Source organism: Cloeon dipterum, chromosome X (assembly GCF_949628265.1).
Source record: "Cloeon dipterum chromosome X, ieCloDipt1.1, whole genome shotgun sequence".
NCBI classification, from domain to species: Eukaryota; Metazoa; Arthropoda; class Insecta; order Ephemeroptera; family Baetidae; genus Cloeon; species Cloeon dipterum.
This window is the reverse complement of record NC_088790.1, coordinates 17,804,552-17,821,527: the sequence shown is the minus strand read 5'-3', so window position 1 is coordinate 17,821,527 and position 16,976 is coordinate 17,804,552. Positions and strand designations below refer to the sequence as shown.

Genomic DNA, 16,976 nt, shown 5'->3' with positions numbered 1-16,976 from the left:
GTCTTTTGTGCAACACGCGCGCGCGTCGGGACGACAAAGAATTAAATTACCGGAGTTGCTTTCCGGCAAAGTGTGTTTTGTGGCACATCTTTGCGCCGGCAAAGTAATTGATATTCACCCCTTTCGGCGGGTGGCGTGAAATATATATATGAGCGCCACACCTCTGTGTCGAGCGATTTGCAAGAAAAAAATATTAAATTCCTGTTGCAATATAATAATCCCAATTCGTAGAATGCGTAGACCTACAAAGCTAGAAGGAAATTTTTAACTTTTGTCTGAGTAAGGTTGACTGGAATATAACATAAATGATATTGTCCTTTTGCCGTTGACCTAGGTCAATTACTCATTGATACCAAAAATAATAAGCAAATTATAAAAGGGCCCAAGAACTATTAGTAATTAAAATCCACAACTTGGTCTTTAAAATTGTGACATCCATTAAACCAGACCTAATTTGTATCAGTTATTTCACTGACCATGTATATGAACTATGAACACACATAATGTAGGACATTTTCTTTGAGACAATCAATGAATTTGTGAGTTTCATAATTTTTCCACTCAATTCTTGCAGCGTCGAGAGAGTGAATACTTAAAGTGATCGAAACACAAAAGAATGGCTGCGAATGCAATTAACGACCGTTTTCATCAGCCCTTCTTCTTGGCAAGGGCTGAAGAAAAGTGCAGCTCACACAATTATTGTTATTTTTGTGCTGTATAGCTTCTGCTCTCCCTCTTCTCTGCCGCGCTCGTCGTTTTTAGCTAATTAAACGCAGTGTGTTTTAATCAATAATTTTAGGGGGTGTGCTTGCTTTTTGACTGTCTCTGCGCCGCGCTCGTGTGTATAGATGGAATTAATCGCTCTCTTTTCTTTCTCTCCTCTTCGTTCGGACCGAATTCCTGCAGCAAAGAGCTTTCCGCTTTCCGCTGCCTGCGACTTTTTCTTTTTGTTTATATTAAAACGGGTGGCTGTTGAAAGAGGCAAATTTATCATGAATATTCAATATTCGGCCGGGGGAAAAAAAGTTTATCGTCATCAAGCAAATGAGAGGGAAATACAGCAGCCGTTTTTCTCTCAGCGACAAATGAGGTCCGCGCGCAGTTGATGGGCTATTGTTCCTCCACTTTCTGACTTTTCTTCCAATTAACCATTTTGCTCTTTTTCTCGCATCGCCTAAGCCTAATTTGGAAATTTCTCACTACATCCAACATGCGAAATAATTTACAGAAATTAAATTTGAGCCCATGCATTGTTGTTACCCAAAACTCATTTTTTACTGTGTTGCTGAGAAATGGTTAAAACGAGCCAATTTCTCGCTGGCAGTCGAAAAATATATAGAAATTTCCTCGGCGTGAGGTAAATCATCGCCGTTTTCTCTGTTCAGCTGTGACCAGTGGTCCGCGGCCATAACTCGGCCCCAGCGACTTTTCTTCCGAGTGTGTACAAGAAAACACCATTTAAAAGCCGGGATATTTATCGCCAACAATAAAAAGGTGCGTGTGCCCGAGAGTAACAGTTTCTCTAGCTGCGAAATTTATGAAGAAATATTTATATCTAGCGAGGCAGCGGCGCCACCACCGCCGCTCGGTAAAAGAAAGTTTCGGCTGCAAATCCACCCCCACGCACCCCCGGCGGCAACTTTTTTATATAAATTTCTTGAGGCGTATCAAATTTAAAGAGAGCTCCGAGTTTATAATGCAATATGAGAATGAAAGATCTGTACGAGGAGGGGCGCGCACGAGTTTTCTTCTTGCGGCATATTAGAAAATGATTGACACACGATTAATATTGAGAAAAAATTATCAAACAATGCTGCAGCCCCAGGCGCGCGCGGGGAAGTGTGCAGGGATGCGGTGTGAGAAGCCATTAATTTCGCCACTTTTATTGCGGCTCTTCTTTTTCCTCAAGGGTGAGACTGAATGAGAGCGCGAGGTCTTGACAGCGAAAGCACTCGACACGGATAAAAAGTGTACAGAATTTTGAGTGACACCAAGATGCTTTCATCCTGCCGAAGTATTTATGGCTGTACACACAATTTGTCTCATGCAGCGGCCCATATTTTATGACTAAAAGAGCGTAATTTGTGACACTGGAACTATATGGAACTGTCTGCATTGGTGTTGCACTGGCTGCATACCTTCGAAAAGAAAGCTATTGCATGTTAAGCCGAAAAATATTAAAGCTGGTCCCAATTCACATCATATTTTATTATCATGAAAAATTTAAATGGAAAGTTAAATATTGGAGGTCTGAAAATCGCTTCATTTTTATGTGCGTGTTACAGTTTCACATCTGATAATTTTTCTATATTATGTAAGCCATGAAAAATCAAGCAAAAGAAAATAAAAGCTGCAATCTTCCACTTTTAGTTAACCTGTTTTCGATCTTTATTTTTGAATTTCAAAAATTTCCGGTGGCCATATCCTCTTTAGACACGGTTCACACTCACCTGCACTCTCAATTTTCCCCACGATGTTATGAGTATAAAATTTTACAGCCAGATCGGCGTGCAGAGCCATTTTCTGCGCCAATTCAGACAAACCCGTTATTTTGCAGCCCCATATAAGATGAAGTGGTCGGGCGGTGGTGCGCGTTTTACATACGAAATATCGCGCGCGTCGAGAAGTCCCAGGCGACTAATTCCTCTGCAAATCCATCATGGAAAAACGTGTGCCATTTTTATTCGCGCCCTCCGATGTTTGTATCAGCGCGTGGCGGTGGCAGCAAAAAAGGGGTGCGGGCGTGCTGGTCGGCAGGCAGATGATGCCTCACGCTCTTTATTTGGAAAATATTTCAGGCTCTTAGGATTATTTCGGGAGGAGAGCGAATTAATCAGCGAGCGTGTAAGATTCGCCACTTGGCCATTTTTCACGCCGCGACGGATTATTATTTGTGTTTCGGTAGATTATGTTGCCGCCGCAGATTAATCACTGGATTTTAATTAGTACGCTTTTTGCCTCTAATTTCAGCAGACCTTGAGTGATTCACGCTGATTAATCTAGAGAGCTAGAATTTATTTATAAGTGGAAGGAAAGGACTGAAATTTTAAAATTTCGTTGAAAGAGAGAAAAATTATACTATTTTATTTTCTTTCGGAAACATAATGGTAACTGTCCAACAACTGCATAATATTTTAGTGGAACGTTTAAAAATGTTGGTAAATAAATCAAATAAAGAGATTCACGATATTAGACAGATTATAACGATAAAAAATATTCAAGTCTTGTTTTTTATTACATCATATTCATTAGATCATGATCTGATCATATCAAAACAAATAAAATAACTTTCGAGATTCTATTGATTTAGCTCAAGTTTGGATAAACAACTCGAGTTTGTTTCTTTTCTTGTTTAAAGCTTTAATTTATGCATCCCGCCTGGCAGCAATGCAATGCGGACAGCGTAGGTATGTAAGCATCCATCTGTCTCTTTTCGGAAATCTGCGTGCAAGAATGCGCTGGCCCTCCTTTTCAATGCAAATTCGCATACAATTTGCAATTTCGCGTCGCCGATATATCTCAAAATAATTAAACGCACCAATTAAAATTCCTTGCTTCGAGCGGCGGCCGTAAAATTTTAATAAATATCCCGCTGACCTTTCGGGAAAAGCACGCGAACAAGCGATTCTGCTCCTTTTTGATCTTTTTGTTGTGGTCATAACAATTTATGAACTTATTAAAACCATAATAGGGGGGCCTGTGCGGTGAAATTTATGGGCCGCTTTTTGCAAGCAGACGCCAAAATAATAATTCTAATGGCCGGCACTCCGAAGAGGCGCATTAAAAAGTAAGAATAAGCAGGAGAGAGCTAAGTGGACCATAAGAATTTTTAAAGTCACCCCCCATAAAAATAAATTAAAACAATAAATTTCGGCATTATACGCGTCTTTCCCCTTTTGGTGCAATGATATAACATTACGCGCGGAGGTTGCTGCCGGCGTAAGGCGCGGCGGAAAATGTGAGGAGCTGCTTTTTCGATACTCCTCCCGCACACTCGCACACACACAGCAAGCAACTCGCGCATTATTATAAAGCGCGTGGGAGCATTCAAGTGAAAAAATTCTTGCCGCTGGATGCTGGGGGAGAGCCGAGATCAGCGCCGGAAAGTGCAAAGAGGGCACATCAGCCAACCTGCCCTCAAAATGCATTAACGCACTCATGACAAAAAAGGTTTACAGGTATACCTAATCAAATTGAAGAATATTTATGAAGCAATTAAAATTTTAGCTTTTTATGTGTCACAATTCCCTCGGACTAAAACATTTAAAATGTAATAAATAAATACAACGGTCACACACATATGTGTTGTGATTGTTGTGAAACGAACTTGTTGGAAAATCTTAATTAATTAGTTCTCAGTGAGTTTAAATAAAGTGAATGCCAGCTTATCGCCAGCATTGCATGCCATTTCTTGCTGTAATTTTTATATTTGTTTTATCTGTATGACTTTGGCAAGAATAAACAACAACAAAATTATTTTAAAACGAAGATTTTAAAGAAATCATCCACGCTAGCCTATTCTAAATTCTTTAAAATATTAGGAAAAATATATAAGGTAAGGAGGATAAAGAGAAATGTTGAGGGAGATTTGCCGCAAGGATGAACGAAATGAAGATGGCCTAAACAAATTGGACGTATGAAGTGTGAAGCCGGCTATGTTGCACATTTGGAATTATCTTAAATTTTTCTCGAATATATTCAAATTGACAGCAATGAGCTAACTCTTACCCATCGTTGTAAATTTGAAAATTTTACAACTTGGCTAGTGCCCTGTCTCTAAATTATTTATTTTACCTTCCCCCACCATTCCCCTTTTTAATCTGTGAACATAAAAACAAATTAAAATCGGCAACCCTTCATTTAGCCCCCTTAATGATTCTTAAATTTAGAAATTCTAGTGTTTTTACGTAATTCAATCAATATAAATCTCAGTACTCCACCTTCTTCAATTTCGAGTGCATTTGAAATATAAAATCTCATGTAGATTTTGATATTTTAAGGTCTTGGACACACCAAAAAGAAGTGGATTTACAATAAGCGAGATTCAATCAATAATTGGCAGCTGTGAAACCCAACTCGCATAGCCGTCGCACTGAGACAAAGGGTTAGGACACGCAGTGCTGAGCGAGTCGCGGCGAATCCATAATTTCACTCTCAGAGTCAGCGGTGCTCGACTCCATAATTTCTTCTAATAGCGTTAAAGGCGATCAATTCAAAGCGAGAGAAGGCGACTGACTATTCTCCAGGGGCTCGTCTGCAGCGCTTCTCGTATAAAAGATTGCGGTCTGTACACTTTCGAGGGTGGAGAGCGAGAGTGACACCCCTTGTGTGTGCGCACCTTCTTCTTCTTCAACCCTTTTTATCCACCCTGCTGCCGCTTTTCTTGAACGCAACATTAGCCGCCACCGTTGGAGAGTCGAGCTGAATTATGTAGGCAGCCGAATTTGAGAGCTGCGACACAAGGAATAAGATGCTTTTGCCATTAGCTCAGACTTAATTGCCTGATGTACACTCACAGTTGTTGGAAATTATTTTTAAGAGACTCTCGACAGAGGAACACAATAATGAAATGCTCTTTATATTCAAATGAGACTTTAAAAGTTAATGACAAGAAATATATATTTATTTGAATTAGGTTTACAGGAACAAATTGAAACATTATCAGACAAAAATGACGCAATGACGAGTTCATTCGGATTTGGGAGCACTGCGAATTGCATTTTTGAAAGGTTGAATTTAATTTGAGCCCCTATGGTTCATAGAAATCAGCTATGATAATTTTTGGTTGATTTTAACATTAAAAAATACATTCTTTACCTTTTTTTACTCCTCTTAATTTAAAAAATTAAATGTCTTAACTACGCGTTTTCTATCTTACGTTTGAAACACAATATTTTAAATAGAGAACTAGATGAATAAAACATTATTTTACGCACTTCGATTTCTAACTTAATTAACATCGGCTTTTATCTTAATTGAACTAATCCTTCAATCTGACTTGTGTTGTGTGTCGTATGAAATGAGAAGAGTGCTGCTGACGTGCGTTGCTTCGATATTCGATTCCGCCGGCGGCATAAAGCTGCTAGCAAGACGGGAGGCGTTTCTCGAAGAAAGGATAATGTGCGTAGACACACTACAATCCAGCGCACTTGGCTTCCTTCACCTCTTGCTTGCTGCTAATTAAGATCGTTAAGTTGCCATGAAATGCAAATTGCGCTTTGTAAAGGATGAAATAACTACAGTGTGGTAGTTAATAACAATGAGCCCTGCTGGCGTGCCGAAATAGACAAACTCGAGCGAGAGAGCGGGTTTTGATGTGCCGCTGGCGCTGAAATGCGCGCCTCGGAATTTATGGAGATTACATTTGCAAGAGTTGCCGGGAGTCTCACTCGCTCGCTCGCTCTTTCTCTCGGACACAAGAAGAAGAGCAGGATGCGGAAAAATGAGTTTGCTGCTCGATGCGTTTAGAGGGTTTATCGTATTAAAAATCTCTTCCAAGTTGGCCGAATTGTCAAGGGACCGGCGCATCTTTTCTAATGAATTCAGATTTTAAACCATCGACCTCGTAAACCCTAACTTAAGCATTCAAAAATATCTTCTTGGGATCCTTCCACTTTGTATCCCATTTAATTTCAATATGCTAACTATTCTTAATCAATGTTGAAATTTCTTTAACATTTTCAATTTCTTGCTGTCTTATTTTTTCTTTAACAGTTTGGCTACAGTCATTGGGCAATTTGTTATTTATCTTTCAATTTTGCAAATTCTTTCAAAAGAACAGTACCATTTTTTACAACAAATAATGAGCAATAATTCAAGTATATAATGTATGTAAAGATAAAAAATATCGCAACAATATACACATTAATTGTAAATATAGACGGCACATTTTAAAATTAGGTAGATCGACTACGCATAAACACCTATGTGGATGATTTCACGCTCAACGAAACTAATTTTAAGACCTTGTATGATAGGAAAGAATAAGATTTTTTGTTGCTGTGCAGGGTATATGACGCCCCAGTAGTCCGAGCGAAATTAATTTTTCTTGGTTCTCGCCTCCGAGAAGCGAATTGCGGGTGGGCAACAGAGCGATAGTGGCAAATAAGCAGGAGCGTCAGACAGAGGGAATAGAGGTCAGAACGGGGAAGAAGACGCAAGCCAGAGAAGTTTGCGAAAGTTTTTCGGGCCACTCGCTTTCATCAGCTGCACACGAGTGGAAAATCAATCGGCGGCTCGCTTCAAGTGGCCATTCATGCCCGCGACTCACACGGCGTCGGGGGCTGCACGCGCTCGCCCTTTAAAAAGACCAGCGGTGTGACCCGCAGCGAAAGGAGCCGCTTTTCGCGCGTTTCGCTCTTTTGCATGGTTGCTGTTATTTTCGCAGGCTCGTCTCGCGAGTGTGTCGTGTTTTATTTGCGAGGCTGGCACAGCTGCGGCGGCCCGGCGCCGAGGCATGCGCGAGCCCGCCCTGTTGGCTTGTATAGCCCTTTTGTCACTCCGCCCTTTTCTGTCCAGCAGCGAGCCCGGCTCTTGGCGGCCCAGCAGGTCGACAACTGCGCCTTTAATGTGCAAGAAGAAAATAAAGGCATGACAAATAAGTAGGGGGACAGGCTACACCGTTTGGGACGTTCTCTTTCTTCCCTCTGCTTGTCCGGCCCGACAGGACAATGCCCGGTTTTTTCCTCCTCCGCCGCCGCCGCGACATCATGCACTTCGCTCCCGGCTTGTTTTGCAGACGCGGACCGCTCTGATTGCGCCGCCGAGAAGAAAAGTTGTGCGGGTACTCACCAGAAACTCTCATTCGGATGCTGCGAGCAAAGTTGTTTGCCGTGTCATTGTGCGCTCGCCATCTGAAACATGCGTGTGGGCATCAAAAGCGGAATACGCAGAGTAATTAAAAACTGACGGTGAAAATGGAGCAAAGAGGGTTTGCTTATTTCAAAGGAGGCTATTCATTTCTTTGGTCAGAATAATTGCATCCCGCCTGGACAAAATATTCATGCAATGTTCTCTAAACCTTTAATTTTTGCGGAGTCTTTTAGCATTGTAAACAAAGCATGCAGCAAGCCCAATTTTGAGTATTTGTAAGAACATAACGCATTTAGTTTATTTAATATTAATAATATATAGCAATTAGCTATCATGATATAAATCGCAGCCTCCCTCTTAATATTTACAAAAATTTTACGTGCGACATTGAGACTTTTCCGGCCATTATGGGACCATTAAAAAGTTTTTTCCCCACGACACAATAGCTCAAATAGTCACTTTGATTCCGTGATCCAATATCGAGCCAAGAAAATGAAGTAAAAACAATCAAATAATTGCCTTTGTTCAACTCAACTTTTTTACATCGATCAGCTAATTTTCCTTCATCACTTTGAACTATCTATTGTACAAGAAAAAACCTTTAGATTTGTTATATTTCAGTTCTACATGTCGCGATTTTTTTAAGAAAAAACATGGTTTTATGAAACGCATACGCAAAATTAGACAACAAATTCTTAATACGATAATTCTGATTATGAAGTCTGAAATTAATACTCTTTGGCAAAGCACGTTTGTGCAGGCTCTCGACGATGATGAAACTTAAAAAACGTCCGGATGCATAATGCGTTTACAGGTATGAATTTTTCACATCTCAATCGCCAATATCGAGCACGGCATTGAAAGGAATGACCCAATTTAGCATTCCAATATAGCACTGACGCTTGAATCCCCTTTTCTCGTGGGCAAGGCGCGGGTGCAGGGACAGTAAATAATGCATATTGGAGGCGATATGAGCAATATCTTGAAGGTCTCCGGACAATGGCAAACAGCGATTACGCCGTGAATAATGCCGGCAAGAAATAACAGTCGAGCAGCAGAGTCTAATTCCATTATCGAACGGGCGCATAACTCGGAAGGCGGGCAATATAACTTTGATATTTATTGGAAGGTGCAGCGGCGTCGGCGTCGGCGGTTCTCTCTCCCAAGGAGCGAGATATTGTTTGCATACACAAACGGCTGCTGCCTCCTTAGCAATATTGCAAAGCACACGCGCCCAAGGTGTTAGCAGAGAGTTAAGCATTCCGCTCGCACAATAACAGAGAGGGAGCAACGTATTGCACGCATAGTTTCGGGATTACAATTTGCTGGGTCAAAAAGCGGACGCTTTAATTCGCAATTTCGGTCAGGTCCGGCTCATTAACGTGTGCGCCGAGGGGGAGCGCGTGCCGAGCAACAAATCCCTCTGCAGAAGCGATTTACTCGGTTCTCAAGACGCTGCAGCTTGTCGTAAACGAAATATAATTGTGAAGCCACCCCTCTCACATTGGGCTAATTAATAAAATTGTGAGCTGCTATTTACGGAGCGGCGGCAGCAGCGATGTCCAGCAATGGCCCTCCACTCGCTCTCCGTTGAGTGGAATAAATGGACCCAGTGGAATTGCGTGCCGGATTAGCACAGCTTTGCTCTGCGTGTCATATGCTGCGTTTCGCGAAAACGACTGCTGCAGTCATAGCCGCATAGTCAAATTTTCAGAAAAAAATTCAGGTAGGGAAAAATATCTTGTCATATTTTTATTTTCATACTCTTTCAGTATCCATATTTTCTATTTTCACCTCCTCTGCACACTTAATTTGACGGGTAATTTTACTATATATTTCGAAAAAATAATTTATAAATAAAAATAGGCTCGTGTAATATTTTCAGCACAAATTATGATTTTTAATCAATAAGATAACATAGTGACAAAAAATGTATGGTATACGTATAGCAAGCATAATCATATCAAATTGATGCCCTTCATCAAGCCCTTTTTGCTCGAGTGCCATCGTCTGCAGAAGTGCAATATAAATTGTGTCATCTCTCAAAGTTCTTGCCAATGACAATGGCTGGCGAATTCACACTCTGCTTTTTAGTAAAACAAGATGCATTCGCAGTCGCGCTCGCATGTGTGTGTTATTCATCCCTATGTGTATATGCATGCATATACATACTCGAGCCTCGCGCGCGAGAGTGGAGCAAAAGCACCCTTTTTGTCTCAGCGTGTACAAGAGGCGAGCTCTTTATCTGAGGGGCTGCACCAGAAAGTCGGTTGTGTGTTATTTATTATGTGCGTCGCACGCTCTTGGGTGTCACTTCCAGCGTGACATGCACTCACATGGTTGCAAAAAGAAGCGACTGTGTCAGGATATGTGTGTGCGTGTGTGCTGCTTTATACACTTTTTGTGTCTTGAAGAGCAAGCGACTAAAGCAGTGGCGCTTCTCTCGTCTGGGAGGTATTATTTCCACGATAGAAAAAGGGATAAAAATATTCCTCTTCAACAACGAATCCTCGTCACGTTATTTATACCTGACCAAGACATTGAATTGAAATTTTTATTGGAGCGATTTCAAAGACAAGTGCAAAAATTTTAATCCGAAAATGTAAGATTTTTTTTAAATTCCCCATGTAATTAGAGAATTATCTTTATAGCAAAATCAAAGATAAATATTTAATTTTTCACTAAAGTAAATGTGATTATATGATATATTGAATTCCTGTTAATTTTTAAAAAATGAAATCCACAATCTGCTCAAAATTGCTGGTGAAATTTGGAGAATTAATGATGAGTTAAATGAAAATATATTTTAAACGGTCGAAAGAATTTGCTGTCTTATTTTCGAGAACCCGACACCTTTATATTTTATACCTGAGAGCAAAATTCAAAATTAAGGCACCTGTAGAACCAGCATAATCCAACATGACAGACTTTCGCCCCTTCTTTTGGACCACTCAACGTAATTCCTTCCCTCTCGGGCGGCTGGAATCTGAGTGAGCTGTATTTATTTCAGAAGCACTCTCGAAAGAAAAACAAAAATCGCGAGACCAAAGGTGTGTTTCTTTGAATACAAGTCGGCGGAGTTCATTCTTCCCATGCGACTCGTTGGCTTTTGTCTCTGCTCGAATCCACTTGCTTGGTGGTTTTTTTAATTTACCGAGTGTGCTTTTCATAAACACAAAGCACAAGCGCCTCCATTCATCGCCGACAGCGCTGTTTCCGAGCGCAATAATGATTGCTGTTGTTTATCTCAGTAGAGTCGCCGCTTACAAAGTGCAGCTCTCGGTTATTTTCTTACGCATCGTTTTTATTCATAAATTGCGGGATAATATTTTTGTTTTCCACTCAACGTATTGCGTGAGAATATCTAATAACAAACGGCTGTGGATGTGGTTTTATGTACAATAAACATACAAACACACTGTCTGCTCAAGTGATTAAAAAAACCTTCAAGAAAAAAAAACATAGATGATTGCAAAGTGGAGTGATTTTAAAACTTCAAAAATATTAAATTACAAAAAATGTTAATTTTACTAAGGATGACCAGCTAAGAGCAGAAAAAAATTAAAAAGAAAAATTATCTTGAATGCACGTTCTTGTATCTGGGTTAGCGACTGTTTTGAGCCCTCAATTCTCTCGGATCAGCATAATAGTACTTTTATCTTCTATAAAACAAAATTCATGCTACAGCATCTGCTACAGGTTATTTTGAATCATTAGTCAGTGAGAATGGTTCACAGGACTTATTTTAAGCACGGTCAAAAAGGATGAAAATAGATGAAAATTTGACAAACGACACCACTCGCCCTCCCTGCGATCAAACTCCCTCTTCCAAAAAATCAAGGACAAAATTACATCCTATTATTTGAAGCTAATATCATGAAAAATCCATGCAGAAAACTTCCGTGGACCTCACTGAAGACTGCTCCAGCTGCCCAATCAAGAATAACAATTTGAAAGTACCAATTTAAAACATTTTTTCATTTTTAACTTTTTTTAAAATTCCAAGAAAATCTTTATCACTTGTCACCTTCTCCGGTGAATAAATATTTATAATGAAATGTCTTATTTATATTTATCACAATTAAATTGAAGTGCAATTGGAGAGATATTTTTAATAATAAAAAGGATTGTGTCAATTTTTCTAGTGCCTTCATAATTTTTATGTCCTATTAACACCAAAGCTGGCAAAATTTCAAAGTGGAATAGAGTCAATTGCATCAAACAGGGGTGGCCAACTCAAAATCGAAGTTGTGGCAATCCATCAAAGCTGCGTTTCGTCACTTCACTCGAGTATTACGTGTGGGCTTCAGCTTAATTCGCAGCAGACAACTAAATTAATCATTCAAGCGCGGGATTAGAGCGACACCTCTCTCCTTCCCTGGAGCTCGGTCTGACAGCTCGATGCGTCTCTGTTTCGTCGCAAAACAAGCGCCAAACTGAAGTTCCAAACACCATTCTGACTCTCTTGGTTTGCCTGCCAATGTTTCAACAAATAGCCGAAGACAGAAGTGGATCAACGTAAAGTTGGAACTGCGAAAACGATTTTTTAAAAAAATAAATCAACCATTTTAAATTTAAACTAGCTTAACGGATAAAAATAGTAAATAAAACTTGACTTCAGTAGGCAGTTTCAAATAAAGGATCTATATTTTTATTTCAAGATGAAATTACGATAGTAACAGCTCTCTTTATGTTAAATTGAAATTAATATTGTAATTTTGACCGTTTGCCAGGTTTTGCACTGGTTTGTGCTGCAATTATTTGTATCAAAAATTTAAAGATTTAAATTTGATTAGAACTAAAGAGCTAGAACAATGCAAGAGTCAAATTTAATTCTAAATGCACTTCGAATTGCTATGTGAAAATTTGTGCGGACCCGTTTCACAGCAATTTCCTCGAGTCGGCTCAAGATGGAAAGACGACCGCAAGAAGCGTTCCTTGAGACGCATTCTCGACCCTTGTTGCAAGTTAGTTTCGCAGCCAGCATGTACACACGCCGACAGACAGACAAACACACACACAGAGCCGGAGCATGAATCATTTCTTAATCTTGACTTTGATTGAGAGCTTGAAATAATTCATTAAACAGCGGCAATTACTCTTGAGTGAGCACGAGGCACGCCACGCAAATGCAACCCTCTCGCATTGCTCGCCGCGCGCACAAAGAGCAGATGAAACGCTTTTTGCCTAGGCAGCAGCAGAATCGCTTTCCGGCTGCGTGCGAATTGAGCTTTTGTGACAGAATTGAGGTCAGAATACTTTATAACTGAAACAGAGGATGCATGAAATGCAGCAATGATGGAAATAATGGCAGTGAAAAGCGTCCGAAATGTTGCTATACGCTCTCATCAACTTTCAGAGGGGAACCCATAATAATTTAATAATAAAATTACGGTAAAAAAGTTGGAGCTATTTTATCAATATACCCAAAAAACAACCCTTAAGAGGAAACCAGAGACATCACAGACAAATGACTACGTAATAAAATATTTGAAAATATCCAATAAAAATTTGAAAATAACATTTGAAATGAGTTTTTTATCAGATAAAATAATTTTCCATTTCATATCAATTTTGTCTCAAAATTAGATCTCTATTTCGAGATTCTATCTCTTCACTAAATGCAATTTTATATGCTATTTTAGTTGTGGAGATAGGTCAAAGTTTTTGTGCAAAAAGCTAAAAGGTAAACATACAAAGGCCTAGATTTAAAAACAAATAAAATCTTATTAAATTTTAACCCAAACACAAAAACTAAAATTGAAAATTGTTTTTGATATTTAATTTATTTTCAAATATTTAGTATTTTTATATTTAATTACTGTTGAATGTTTTTAATATTTATATAAAAATGCATGCCCAGCTTATTTTATAAACCCACTGTGCCCCCAACCATTTCTTAGAGTATCTTAAGGATATCTTCAACTATAACTATACTTGTTATTTAAATACAATGTTTCCACTTAATTTTCATCCTGCATATTACAAAGCAGTGCCAAAAACTGATTTGTCATTTTCAAATGTGTATGTATTTAATCCTGATAAGGAAAATACGCTCAAAGCGGAAAAATATGTACGTCAGTCCACGTCTGCAACTGCAACTGGTTCTTATCATTAAATGCGAATAGATTATTATACAGTTAGCGACAGCGCTGATTTGAGCCTACAGCAGGATGGGTTTACCTTGTGATCGTGTATCCATTCGCAGATTCGTTGCAAAAGTGCCGAAATCACACTCACTTTCAAGTCACCGGCCTGCGAGCTGCGGAAAAAAACGAACCACAAGCATTGTGCGCGCGGAGAGACAACACTGCACAGTTCACATCGCGACTTGCTTGCTATCTTTAATGTGTTGTGTTGGTTATTTGTCTGCCTGCGCCAGCCAGCCAGCCACACAACAACAGTCGGCTATGTAAAATTGAGTGTGTGTGAGAGAGATGTGTACAGTATATAGAGTAGGCACACACATACATAATGCGCGCCTATGCCGCCACCGCTGCGATAAATAGTAAACAAGTCAACTCTTGCACTGACAAACATCCTGTTTACACTCCTCTCCAGCCTTTTTATTATTATTATTAAAATGAGCTGCTGTGCTTTATTTATATTTAAAGTAATGAGAGGCGGCGAGGAATATGCTATTTTTTCTCTCTCTTTATTTTCTTTACAAGTGCGTGCGTAATTTTCTTTATGTCCCGTAGCGCGGCTAGCTGTCGATGCTGATGTCATTGTTTTGCTTTGAATTACATCAACAATCAGCAAACACGGTGGAGGTCGAGTCACGTTTCGCGGCAGTCGCGAGTGCTAATGTCCCTACCTCCCAGCATAAATTATTTCCGAAACCGCTGCCGAAGACTTGACGCTCAAGTGCATTATTCTGCCCACCATAGACGATAACGACCTTTTTAAGAGGGGAAAGGGAAGTGAAAAGCCTGCTGTCTAAAATTAAATGCAGTCAATGTGTTCCGATTTTTGTAATAAATTTACAAACTAAAATCTAAATCAATTAAGCATGAAATATCAAAAGAGGAGGAGATAAAAACGATAAAATGTTAATCTGTACAATTAAAAGCGATAAAAATATAGTAATTTTAGATATTTTTTAATTAGCTGACCAGTCGAACGAAAAGATCCATTCTCTGAAACATTGGCCAAGTATGATTTTAATAAGTCATTCTTAGAAAAAATAAAATAATAATAACATAAAACATAATAATGAATATTTTGAGTTTGCATCTTATTTACATATTATTAGTCTATTCTGTGCGTCACGAAAATTATTTAGATCAATTTAAATCTAATCTAATAACTCAAATAGCAAAAACCCCTCGATAATGAGTGATTTTCTGATTGTAAAAGAAACCAAAAGGAAGTTTTAATTTAATTTAAAAAACGCTCCAGAGACAAATTAAAGCAAAAAATAAAAATAATATATAAAATTAAAATCCGTGCTGTCACATAAAATGAGCTATTTTACCAACAAATTCGAGGAAATTTGAATAGAATAAAAATTTTAACCTTGGTTTTACATTGGAAAAAGAAAAATAGTCGGTAATCTTTCTCGAGGAAGTTGAGCCGAAAGCTGTTGCAGTTTTCCCTCAAAGCAGGAGATCCGATTCTAATGATAAATAAACACGGCCGAGAATAAAAAGAAGTAATTTGCATGTGCCCCCGCGTGCCTCTATGTGCCAGCTCATTTTCTTTATTCCGCAGCTCCTTCGGGGAAACATTTATTTTATTTTGCTGCCATGGCGCGTTCTAATGAATGAATACGTGAGATATGTCCTTAAAACAACACGGTGGCAGCCGCCGAGCGCGCACGCTTTGTGCCTGAAAAATGCTGGCATGCAATAATAATGCCTCCGCCGCGGCAGATAAGATTATCGCGACGCTCATAAAGTATCAGCGGCAGCCTCCCTGTAATAATTCTCTGGTCCTTTCCCTGCGCACCCCGTGAACACAGCACAGGAGAGCAAAGAGGAGCTTACGCACACAAAAGATGAACGCTTAATGCGTGGCAAAAGAGTGTGAATAATTTGCGAGATTGCGCTGCCCGAGAACACCATGTGACTTGTCCCCTTACGAATGTGCAATAAATTATGACTTGCAGAATGGAACAGCATTAATATTTTTAATGTCAAAGGTAAGAGCCAAATAAATTTGATTTAAAAACAGCGCAATGAGGTAGTTGATGACTTCAAAATAAAATTGATTAAATAAATAAAATGCGCATATCTTTTCATCCTGATTAATTTGTGGCATGAAAAAATTAATTATAATAATGTTTAGACTCATTTCTTGATGTTTTATCCTTATTGATTTTTAGACATAACAAGGACGTGATTAAATTTTTATTTTCAATCGGGTGTTAGATTTATAGGATTTTAACAGTCGCCACCTGATTCCTATTAGTGACTACAGAATCATTATGTTTTTTTTAAATTTATTGGACCGTAAAAAATCCCCATGATATAATGTAAAAATATTATTTTAGCAAATAATTGTTATCTAACGTGAGGTGACAAATTCAACAGATTATTTTTGTTATCTTATGAAATTTTTTGTGAAAGTTTATTTTAACTTTTTTAGCTTGGGGTTGCATTCTAGTTAACATATTTAGAAAAATGAAACTCAGCAGGAAAGCTTGTGGGATCGATTTTACTGCACTTTCCTTGTGTCACGAAAGTCCTCTACTTGGGCAGTAGAGTGTTTACAGAGAAGTACGCACAGAGCCGTGCCACAATAGAAAAACAAAAGCAAAAGGCAAACAAGAAAGCGGCGCAAATGACCTTCCATTTAAGGGCCGCGCCATTCATTAGCGCTAATTTGAATCGAGTAGCAACTCTCTTGTTGACAGAAAATGCGTTGCTATATAGACTAAAAACAAGCAAGCAACATATATTCTGATAAGACAGAGAGAGAGAGAGGCAGTCCGAACAACAAATATCACACAATGTCTGTAGGCACGAGCAGCATAAATGCTGAATAAATAGCACTTTATTTGTTACACTTTGTGCGCGCGCCAGCGCGCAGACGATAATTAGCCACAATTGTGGGCTTGTTTATTATTTACGACTTGTTTACCGCGACATGCAAATTAAGGTGACTAGCGGGCGCAAATTTAAGAAGCACACGTCGTGCACGTGTTCGGAATTTATTAGGAA

The 16,976-nt window shown here is 39.1% G+C and overlaps 1 protein-coding gene across 6 annotated transcripts in view; it reads right to left on the bottom strand.

The window, feature by feature from the left end:
- Nucleotides 1-16,976, bottom strand: part of FoxP (forkhead box P) — a 215,063-nt gene that overhangs the window by 90,606 nt on the left and 107,481 nt on the right. For 4 of the 6 annotated variants that reach the window (XM_065495758.1, XM_065495774.1, XM_065495759.1 and 1 more), the window contains one exon: nt 7,792-7,853. The gene's annotated coding sequence lies outside the window, so the exon portion shown is untranslated. Of the gene's footprint in view, nt 1-7,791; nt 7,854-13,995; nt 14,227-16,976 lie in introns of those variants that run through there. The other 2 variants (XM_065495757.1, XM_065495773.1) reach the window with 2 other exon arrangements.